The sequence below is a fragment of the Aythya ferina genome (assembly GCF_964211825.1).
Source record: "Aythya ferina genome assembly, chromosome: 3".
Classification (NCBI taxonomy): Eukaryota; Metazoa; Chordata; class Aves; order Anseriformes; family Anatidae; genus Aythya; species Aythya ferina.
Genome location: NC_140298.1, coordinates 97,580,128 through 97,592,306, shown reverse-complemented (window position 1 = coordinate 97,592,306; position 12,179 = coordinate 97,580,128). Strand labels below are relative to the sequence as shown.

The 12,179-nt window shown below is 37.3% G+C and overlaps 1 long non-coding RNA gene across 1 annotated transcript in view; it reads left to right on the top strand.

Moving 5' to 3' along the window:
• LOC311433364 overlaps positions 1-11,494 on the top strand; it is a 70,197-nt gene extending 58,703 nt beyond the window's left edge. Inside the window, exon 4 of the long non-coding RNA XR_014690711.1 lies at positions 11,377-11,494. This is a non-coding gene — a long non-coding RNA (uncharacterized lncRNA). The remainder of the gene's footprint in view (positions 1-11,376) is intronic.
• Positions 11,495-12,179: the final 685 nt, after the last annotated feature.

The window sequence follows — 12,179 nt, the reverse complement described above, 5'->3', positions numbered from 1 at the left end:
TATCTATCTATTTATTTATTTATTTACGTTTCATTTGGGAGAAAGAATAGAACAAAAAAAGAAAAATCTTCAGTGGCAAGAAAAATAAGGATATAGCAAAAAATGAAAAAAATGAGGCTATTCTATTCATACTTTATAGCATTATCCATGACTTTTGAGTTACATCGAACCTTTGAGATATTTTCCATCTCTAGTGGCACAATGTAGGAGAACACCTTAATCATCTAATTTGCTTCTAATTTTAAAATAATCTCTTTACAAATTTGGTGTTTCTTCTATAAAGTGGGATTTTTAGACCTACAGTATTTAGAAATTTTTCCCTTCATTGGATAACCAAATAGCCTACAGTTATTACTAGCTATGTTTCATCTGAAATTTCCCTTCTATCAGTCTGAATTTCCAAAATACATTTTTGCTGTCAGACACATAGGAAAAACAGGTTGCTTGCTGCAGCTACAGAGAAAAAGGGAAGGTGAAGGGGAATGAAAAACAGAACAGGATCATATTGTTCTCTGTAGAACTACTTCAGTTAATTCATGTTGAGCATTAGGTTGAAGAAAATCATCAAAGTCATACCACAAAGTTCCCTTATACTGAATTATGGAAAAATATCTAATTCCACATCAATAAATTGACTTAGATGATTTTAGATGAATTTTGTTTTGGGCTATTTTTGGTCTCAGACTGCATCATTGCATTGGCTTATGTTTCAGTTCACTCTTCTAAGAGTCTCTGGAAGTAGAAGAATTTGAAACACCAAAAAAAAAAAGGCGGGGGGGGGGGGGGGGAATGAAAAGGAGAAAAAAAAAAGTGTCAGAACCCTTAAAAATATGCCTGCCAAGCCTTGAAGGATTGAAATGCTGAGAGCATTTGCTTCAGTGGAAATATTAAATAGCTAAAGACAGGAGCAACTGAAATTCAGTCCTTTGACTTTAATACAAACAATATGAAAGTTTTAAGTCAAAAAAAAATAAGATAAAAGAAAAAATGATGAATCTAAAGATCATTACATATAAATTGAATGTTGAGTTCACATCAAATCATGGCTGTGAAATTAAGCCAGTTTGTGATCTCTGATAAATTATTTTTTCTATCAGATCTCCATTTTTACCATATTTAAAATGAGAAAAACGAAAAAAAAAAAAAAAGCAAACAAACAAACAAAAAAATAAACACAGAAATGAAGAACTCAAACAGCACATATCCCTCTATCCAGAAAGGCAATTACCATTAGCTGAACATAAACACAGGGCCTAATGACTAGTTTAATTCACATTAAGAATCATGCTCAAGAAAAAGAGGATTGTCTTCTAGGAAAGTTCTTGCATAACAGCACAACCACAGCGTGGAGGTGTTCCGGAGAACTGCAGGCATTCTCAGCTGAAACAAAATTTCAAGCTACTTTTGAAAGATAATATGCTTTATTTTATCCCATGTCCTCTACACAATTGTTTTTGTTGAAATCTACCTTAGGCCTACTGTTGAAAATTCTCATTGCTGGGCTTCTTACCTAACAGACAACCTATAAGATCTCATGGTGATCAGCTGATATTTGTAAAACACTGTGCATGCCAATAGAAAACCATTAACAAGCCACATTAGTGAAAGAAAAATAACTCAAAAATTCATGGTTTTCAATCATACTCAGATTTTTCTCCTCTTCTTTATTCAGTTAGCAATCATAAGTTCACAATATTTCTTTTGACAGACAGTTATACAAAACAAACAACAACAACAACAAAAAAGCTTTTTTTGAGCTGTCACTTGGTTTACTGTGAAAAAGATTTCATCTCACCTTTTGTACCTCTCAAAATTTTCAGCTTTAAACTGTTTTCTTTGACCTTACATATATAAAAGAAATGGAAATATGCCTATGGAGCTTAGAATAATGAAGTAATAATTGTCACAGTGGTAAATGAGGTAAATAATGAAAAATTCTGAGGTAAACAAATTTATTAAAATATTAGAATGCACTAGGAGATAACACTATGGAAGATGATTTTACAGCCTAGACCAGTCAGATAATTCTCTTTCTTGTTGTTCAAGCTGTGTAGTTTAAATCTTAGGCAGATAAAATAACACTGATCAATCACTGATACCAATTTTACAGCTTTTTGTCATAAAACAGACATACTGTAATTCATAAGGAAGGATACTTTCCTGTGCTGCAGTCTGTATTGTTAAAGCACCTAATAGTCAAGTATGTAACAAATATGCCATGGATGAATCTCTTCTATTAAACATCAACAAGGCATTTATGGATGATGCATATGTGTTGACAAAGAAATGCAAGCCAAGTTTTCACAGGTGTCAGCTCTGTTTTGGAAATTGAACAAACAATTAACCGGGGCACTGAGGCTGCTGTAGGCTTCATAGGCGATTCACAGCTTGATGGCACACTACATCATTGGGCACAGGCCCAATGATGTAGGCCACATTATGAAGCTGTGTTCTGCCAGGAAGCTTAGTTCATGCTTGGTTGGGAGACATATACAATAGAAAGACGTTGCACAGAGATAGTGGACAAATCTGAAACTTCTGAAAGATTTACACAATGTAGGAGACAAACCCTAGGAAATCAGAAAAAGTTTGAAAGAATGTGGAGGAAAGCAAGTGGAAAGAATGGAAAATGGACGTATTGCAAGTGAATGAAGAAATTAAGAGAAAAAATGTTAGAAATCACAGAATCACAGAATAGTTGAGGCTGTAAGTGACATGTGGATATCATTTTACTCAACACACTTTTTAAGGCAGGTCAGCTAGAGCAGATTGCTCAGGGCTGCGTCTAGTTGGGTTTTAAATCCAAGCATGGATAATCTCAGCCAGAGGGCAACCTCTTCCAGTGTCTGGCTACTCACATAGTAAAAAGTTTTTTTTTTTTTTTTTTTTTTTTTTTTTTTTTTTTTTCACGTTTACATAGTAACTCCTGTATTTCCTCCTGTACTGTTACTGAATGCCACCAAGATGAGCCTAGCTGCATATTTTTTGGTTCTTTACTTCACTTTGCCAGGTACACCATGAGAATTCCCCTCTCCCCCGCCCCCAACCCCCAGATGGCACAAGTCCAGCTCTCAGCCTCTCCTCATATGTCAAAAGATACTCCAGCCCCCTCTTCTTCATGGTCCATTTCAGGATTTGCTTGATCATGTCCACTCATGTCCACATGCCCTTTGCACTGGGCAGCCTGAAACTGGACACACCACTTTAAATGTGTTTCAGCTGTGTTGAGTAGAGGACCTCCTTTGCCCTGCTGGCAATGCTCTTCCTAATGCAGACCCAGAGACTTTTCTATAATGACACATTCGTGGCTCACGTTCAGTGTGGTGTTCACCTGAACCCCAGGACCTTTTCAGTAAAGTTGGTTTTCATCTGGTCAGCCTGCACTGACTCTGCAGTCACTCTGTTGACATCACTCTGAATGGCAGCACAACTCTTTAGTTTATCAGCCACTTTTCCCAGTTTTGTGTTGTCTGCAGACTTGTTGAGGGTAGACTCTGTCCCAGAGTCATTAACAAACATGTTAAACAGTATTGACCCCTCTGGTATTACTTCACTAATGAATGACTGGCCTCCAGCTGGACTTAATGTCATTGCTTACCATTTTCTGGGCCTAATGGTTCAGCTAGTTTTCAATGTACCTCATTGCCCACATACTTACCTCACATTTCAGTAGTTTGTCTATGAGGTTGTTATGGACGACAGTGTTGAAAGCCTTACTAAAATCAAGACAACCACTGTTCTAATCCATCCTCACCCACGAAGCCACTTATCTAATTTTAGAAGGCTATCAGGTTGGTCAAGCACCATTTTCCCTTCATAAATACATGCTGACTACTCCCAGTCACATTGTTGTCCTTCTCCTGCCCGGAAGTGGCTTCCAGGAGTAGTTGTTGCATCTTCCTGGGATTGAGTTGAGACCTGTAGTTCCCCAGATCCTCCTTGCCCTTCTTGAAGATAGGGGTGATTTTTTTTTTTTTTTTTTTTTTTCAGTCTTCAGGAGTTTCCCAGTCACTGTGATATTTTGAACATGCAACAATTCATGTTCTTTGAGACATTCCGTGTTTTCTAGCATTGCTTAAGCAACTTCAGTAACCATAAGAAAATAAGAAACACTGACCAAAGCACTTTAAATATATCCTTTCATAGGCAATGCTTTCAAAACTGGAAGATTTTTGTGTAGTAAGGGGTAGCAGAATTTCCACTGCTATTAATTCCTGAAGATAAAATGCATCAGAACGTGATACAAGAATGGGAGGGGGAAAAAACATTCCGTTTAAAGATACTCCAAAAATCTATTCACATAAAGGTAAAAATAGTGTAGTCATAAAGCTGGAAAAGAATGAACAGTCTCCTACATATGCATTAGGAAATGGCACTTTCATGACACAAAGATTCCCCCAAGCCCCTTCAGATAGCTATGGAAACAATGAAAATACATCGAGATTAATATTTGGATCCAGGGAACATCTGCAAAATGTACATTTTCAACCCACTGTGATACAAAGGTACTGTCTTCTCCCAGAACAGCCAGTTCATTACATCTCACCCAAGCATGGGAAAAACAGTAATAAGGTAGCCAAGAAGACAAGGAGGAAAAGTGTAAAACAACTTGAAAAAAAAATGTAGTTCACAGTCTGGTATTGAATCTGCTATGTGATGACTTATTTGAAATTTTCACATCCAGCATGAGATGGAGTACTAAGGGACTACATTTAATATTTTCCTGAAATGATTTAAGTGTATTAGAAATGCACTACTGGAAAGTGGTAGCTATTTTTCCTTTTAAACTTAGTGTTCTTATAGAGAGAAGAATTTTGATAACTATTCTAAATAAAAACAAACTAGGATTTAATCTGAAGTTATTGTCCACAGATAGTATTAGTTTGTCTCAAGATTATTCCTTAAGGAGGGAGAGCTTCTGCATCTATTAATAATAATAATAAAACAAACAAACAAACAAACAAAAAACCTGAAATAAGTAATCCTTGAAAAACTGCTTCTAGTAGTTGATTTCATCATTTTCTTCTATTTCACAGAACTTGGTTAAAAATGTCTACTTCTACCTCTATATTAACAGTTAAACTCAGCTAATCTAGTTTTAACTAAATCCGAGTTGATGAAGACAAACAAATTGAATTCTAGGGCATAAATAATTTGACTTATATCAAGTATCTTGTTAAGATGAGATGGTATTAAATTTAGGTAGGCAAGAGCACCTGGTTTAGTTTTCTATAATTAGCATATAGTTAGTTAAAAATGTGTTTGCTGACAGTGCAGCATCTTGCTCTTTCCTAAACAGTTTTCCCAGAGGCACCACCAGCTTGGTTGATGGGTTCTGCTCTGTCCTGTGGTGGGTCCAATGTGGAACTAGCTGGAATCTTCTCTGACAAGAACAGGGTAGCTCCTGATGTTTCTTCTCAGAGACCACCCCTGCAGCCTCCCTGCTACCAACACCTTGCCACCTACGTTCAGTACACACACAGAGAGGCCCAATACCAGGATGGTAACAGCTGTTGAAAGCCTAAACTGTGTGTTGAGGGGGAACTAGATGATCTTTTCCAACCTAGGCCATTCTATGATTCATATGATTCATGATTCCTGTTAACCTCCAAGTAAAAACTGGTTAATACTCTTTTCCACAACTTTCTCCTGGAGAAACTGGATGCTCTTGGCTTGGATGTATGTACTGGCTGCTAAGTAGATGGCTGGGCCCAAAGAGTTGCCATGGACGGTGTTAAATCTGGCTGGTGCCTGGTCACAAGCGGTGTTCTCCAGGGCTCAGTATTGGGGCCATTTTTTTAAAAAGTATCTTTATCAGTGTTACTGATGAGCAGATTGAGTGCACTTTTGGTAAATGTTCAGATAACACCAAGCTGGAAGTGTCAATCTTCTTGAGGGCAGGCAGAGGGATTTGGATAGACTATATCAATGAGCCATATCAAATTGTGTGGCATTCAATAGGGCTAAATGACAGGTGCTGTATTTGGATCGTATCAACCTCATGTAGCTGTATGGGCATGCGGAAAAGTTGCAGTGTGCCTAAAGGGCCAAAAAGACCAATGGCATCCTGAATTGCACAGTGTACCCAGCAGAACTAGAACTAGAACTAGAACTAGAACTAGAACTGTTCTACTGTACTTGGCTCTGGTGAGATCCCACTATTTTGTTCAGTTCTTGGCCCCTCACTACAAGAATATTGATTGCTCAAACGTGCAGAGAAGAGCAAAAAACTGCTGAAGGGACTAGAAAACAAGATTTATGAGGACCAGCTGAGGGAACTGGGTTTGTTTCGTCTGGAGAAGAGGAGGCTGAGGAGAGAACTCATGACTACAGCTACTTGAAAGGAGGTTGCAGCAATCAAGGTGTTGGTCTCAGGTGACAAGCAATAGCAAGAAAGGAAATGGCCTCAAGTTGTATCAGGGGAGATTTAGATTATTAGGAAGAATTTATTCATAGAAAGTGTGGTTATGCTGCCTGGAGGATTAGCTATTTCTGGGGGTATTTAAAGGCATGTGATGTGATTTAGTGGTGGACTAGGTAGTGTGAGGTGGATAGTTGGATGTGAAGATCTTAAAGGTCTTTTCCAACCTAAATGATTCTATGAGTCTGTCTGTGACACTGCAGCAGTGTTACTGAGTTGCTGAGCTTGGAGCAGATGACCCAAACTGAAGTAGATGGCACAGGCAGAATGAGGGAAGGGAATATACATGTATGTCATTGCTCTTATAAGGCAGTGAGTCACCAGGTGAGGGTGTATGAGACACAGTATTGTTAGCTGGTTGAGGGAAGTGATTGTCCTGCTCTACTCTGTGCTGGTACAGCCTTGCCTTGAGTACTGTGTGTAGTTTTGGGTGCCACAATATAAGAAGGACATACAACTATTAGAGAGTGTCTGAAGGAGGAAAAAAAAGATGGTGAAGGGTCTAGAGGGAAAGACTTTTTTCTGATCCAAAACTGTTGAAGTGTCATATGTGGAAGTGTATGGAAAGAAAAACACCAGGGGAAAAATAATATTCTCTAAGTTTTCAGTTTCACACATTGTGAAGTAATTCAGTTGTACACTGTAAAGATTTGAGTACTGCAAATCAACATAAAAAGGACAGGTCCTTGGGAAAAGACTATGTGTAAAAGAAGACAAAAGCAAAGCATATATTCTACAACTATGAAAAGTAATAATTGCCACTGCTTTTTTTTTTTTTTTTTTTTTTTTTTTTTTTTTTTTCTTCGCTAAATATATATATATATATATTCATACAGGCCTAGAATATCTACAACATCTATCTGTCTCTCAGAATGATTTGTGTTACTGAAGAAATTCATTTCTCACCATTGCACATAAAAATTAATTACAGACAAATAACTTCTATCTCTACGTACCTTGACATTTATTGAGATCAATTTTTCAAGCCATGTCAAAAGTTTTGAAACAAAATGAATTATTTTGTAACTAAATAATAAGTGGATAAAGCTTACCTATATATGTTTCTTGAAGAGGTTTAGCACAGTTGTGTACTACCATAAGACAGGTATTTAAAAGGAAACACTGAACTATATTCAGAGGCACTTAGTTGCAATGTTTTGATTCTTTTGTTGGAATTCAACTCAATACAATTTACATTTGTACACAACTGCTTGACTCACTTTTTTGTCTGCTGATGGAATTTCTAAATGAAAAGGAAGGAAAAAAAAAAAACACAAACAAACCTCTTTTTACTTTGTATGACTGACAGTATATTCTAATTTAGAATGCAAATGAAGTAATATCATAATGTTACCACAGAGAGGCAAAATAAATGTACACATATCCCATTATTTTGTCTTTGACCATTAACAGGATTGACTTCTGCAAAATTATATCAGCCTGCTTATGAGATGTTCTTTTGGCACTCATGGCAAAGCAAAAACAAAGGAGTATCTGTGTGACTAGATCTAGTATCTTGGTGCCATCTGCCTCATTTATTGTGCAGAATGCTACTGGAGTTTTCCTTTCTCTGGCTTAATCTGTTCACATTTTTCAGGGAAATACAATCTAGATCCATCTCCTACATTAAGTAACTTCTCAACTACTGAGAGATTCTCTCTGATCCATCTCTCATTTGCTTCTCCAGCAAAGCAGAGAAACACTTCTACTAGTTTGTAAAAGGAAATATTTACAACCTTTTTTTTCTCCATCAGAGTGAACAAATATATATAAAAATTACATGTATCCTCAGGCTATGAATACAATTTCCTCTCCACTCTGTTTTTGGTCTGAATTATTCTGTAACACTATGCATTACATTATATATAATAAATGTAGTATGTATGATGAAAGTTTTTTTTAGTTACTCCTATCTGTAGTAAGACTACAAAAATAAAAATATTTTAACTACCTTTTTTTGTGTGTGTTATTAGAAGGTATAAATATATATGTTAAATTAAATAAATATTTGTATAGTCATTATTTTTTATTATTTTTAAATAAATTGTTTTTTCTCCTAGATGTCTTTCATTTCAGTCTTTCTTGATATCCTTTGACCGCTACAGGTAGCCTAGCACCACACAGCTGCTCTCACTTCCCCTCCTCAAAAGGACAGAGGGAGAAAATGGAATGAAAGGACACTTGTGGGTTGAGATAATGACAGTGAGATCACTTACCAGTTACTGTTATGGGCAAAACGAACTCAGCACAGGGATATTAATACAATTAATTGCCTATTCATAGCAGACTAGAACAGTGAGGAAAAAAAGCAAATTATAACCACCTTTCCCCCAATTCACCTTTCTCTACCTCCTCCCTCCAGGCAGTGCAAGGGAATGGGGAAAGGGGTTGCTGTCAGTCCTTAACGTTTCACCTCTACTGCTTCTTCATGGTCACTCTTCTTTTACTCCAGCATGGGGTCCCTCACACACAATGCAGTCTTTCCCAAACTGATCCTATGTGGCTTCTCATAGTTCTTTCCACAGACTGCAGTTCTATAAGACCTGCTCCAGTATGAGTCCATACCATATGGGTCCATCCTTCAGGAATGGACTGCTTCAAATGGGGTCTCCCATAGGCTGCAGTTACTGTCACACCACCTGCTCCTGTGGAGGCTTGTCTCCATGGGTTTTGGTACTGTCCAGTGGTCTGTTCTTGTGTGGCATCTCCATGGGCTGCAGTCTCCTTCAGGCCACCTGTTCCACCATGCGCTCCTCCATGGGCTGCAGTGAGGAGATTTTCTCCGCCAGGGTACACCATGGGTTGTAGGGACAAAGCTTGCTCCACTGTGGTCCTGTCCACAGGCTGAAGGGGAACTTCTAGAATCATAAAATCATAGATTATCCCAAGCTGAAAGATACCCACAAGGATAATCGAATTCAACTCCTGGCTCCACACAGGACCACGCAGAAGTCAAACAGTATGCCTGGGAGCATTGTACCAACACTTGAGCTCCAGCAGGCTTGATGTTGTAACCGCTCCTCTGAGGAGCTTCCTCCTTTGTCTGACCACCTCCTTAGTGAAGAAGCTTTTGCTAATATCCAACCTGGCCCTCCCACATTGCAGTTTCATGCTGTTCCCTTGGGTCCTGTCGCTGTCCCCAGAGGGCAGAGCTCAGCACCTGCCCTTATGCTCCTGTGTGAGGAAGCTGCAGGCTGCCATGAGGCCTCCCCTCAGTCTGCTCTTCTCTGCATTGAACAATCCAAGGTACTTCAGCTGCTCCTCATACATCATCCCCTCTAGACCATTCACCACCTTTGTTGACCTCCTTTGGAGAATATCTAATATTTTTACGTCCTTCTTATATTGTGACACCCAAAACTGAACACAGTACTTGAGGTGAGGCTGCACCAGAACCTTCAAATCTACCAAATAGCTACTTTATCTATACACAGATGTTCTACTTGTCAAACACACACAGGATAAACAGCAATAAGTATGATATATGTGTTTTCCTATGTTACTGCTCTCCAGGCTTTACGTATTCTCAGCTGCAAGTTCACTTGAGCATATTTAGAATCCTCCTCCTCCGGCCTTCTGCTTTTAACCCATTCCTCCCAACATCCCCTGCTACCAAAACCTTGTGACATAAACCCAGTGCATTTCCACAATTCTGATCTTTTGCATCTACTACCTTGGTCTGCTTTTTCTTACTATATGAAATAGGAATGACAAGATGAGCATTCCAAGTAATGGAAAATCACTGTTACAACAGTTTCATTGTATTTTTACTGATTTTACTAGGTAACAGAAGTTCTCATCTTGTCCATAAAATGGGCAGTTCTGTTTATATAATCATCACAAATGCACAAAATACTAAAAAAGTATATTAAAAAGATGTACAGATTTTGGAAATGGAGATACCAGCTTATCTAACCTTATATGCAGTATCCCCACCAAATTTCATTACTGACATTTATTCTAACATAATATTTCAAGTAAATAGTTTAAATATACTCCATTCATCTATTGGACCAAAGTAACATGTCCTTCTGGAGGAAGTGCACTTCTAAAAGTAGCAGAAAGATCACATTCTTCTGTTGTGGTCTTTTATGATATTTATTGTGTTAAGGTTTCTGTTAAACTTTTCTTTCACTTTCCTTTTGGTCAAAATACTACCATCACACAAAAGGTCTTATTTGTATCTGACAGCAGAATTTGACTGCAAGAAAAGTAGTTCATGACAAAGAAGCTTAGTTTGCTACTGTTGGTGTCCAAAATGACAACTATATTTCTTTTTGTCATTCCATTACTCAGACAATTGCTAACAAAACTTTATAACTCTCTGGAGAGAGTTCACTGTAGGCAGACAGACAGAATTTACTTCATCTAACAGTAGCATAGACTTAGGCTCCCCTTGCATTTTTTCATGATTTGAAACATACTCAGCATTATGTTTTCAAGGGCCACAATCTTACTATATTTTTATATCTTTGAATATGTTTCCCTTCCCTTCCCCCCCCACCCGCTCCTCTTTCCCCCCCCCCTTTTTTTTTTTTTTTCCTTTAGCAATTGAAAGCTTCTGATGGGCTATATGACCTTTATTGTCAGTTGTATTACAGCTACTATAACAAATCATATCTCTGAAATAGATGTCTCTTCACTATTCTTTTTATGTTATAATACTTTTCTCATCTTTCTGTCACACTTACACTACTTGTCACTTCTGGGGTCTCAGCTGCTAACTTTTTATATCTCCTGTTGTGCACTGTTAGTAATCTAGATATCTTTGAAAATCTAACCTCAGTCATTTTTGATGACAGGATTTAGAAGGACTCAATAATTAGATATTTTATTCAAATGTTTCTTTAAGTCTACAGTTTTACTGAATAACTGAAACTTTGTAGAAGAAATGTATATATAATAAATATATATATACTTGCTCATTTGTCTCATTTTCTTTATATTTTTCCTAGCTTCTTTCATTAATCACAGTAAAAGCCATTACAGTAAAAGCAGAGAAATAGCAGGAAACAATGCTGAGAGTGAAAGGAAAATCAGAACTAAACTGGGAATTTGGAATTTGGAATGTCTGAATGACAGTGAAAAAAGATCAGCACAACTTGATAAAAAGGTAATCCACGTGTAGTTTTCATTTATACACTTACTGTTTCTCATTAGGCTTTATATGCCTATAATAAATATTACAGGTTTGCCACCCTTGGGCAAAGAACTAGGGTATGCATAGATTGTAAAATGGCACACAGCTCATTACTCCTGCTTAAAATGACTCAGCATTAGTCTGACTATATCAGACCTTTGTGCAATGTGATTCATTCATAGAGTTCAAGACCATAAGAAATGATTAAGGATCATCTGCTCTGACCTGCATGTCAAAAGCCATTACCATCCCCTTAACTAGCCCATATTCAGCTTAGTAATTCAAGACTGGTGAAAGCTGTACTTGAATAAAGTGTGTCTTCCATGATAACATCTATAACAGTTCTTCCATGATAACATCTATAACAGTTCTTGTACAGAATTATATATTCTGATATTCTGATGATAAATATTTAAAGAAGAAACCCTTTCCCATGTACCAATTTCTTTGAGGTAAGAGATTTCTTCACAATAAACCTATCATTTTCTTATTCTCAAGAGGAAATTCACACTTGTTTATAGAAGAATAGAACTCTGTCAAAAATCTAATTCTCTGTTTAAGTACACTAAAATTTGAAATTGAAATTTAAGGGGAAAGAAAGATCAGAAGGCAGTTTTG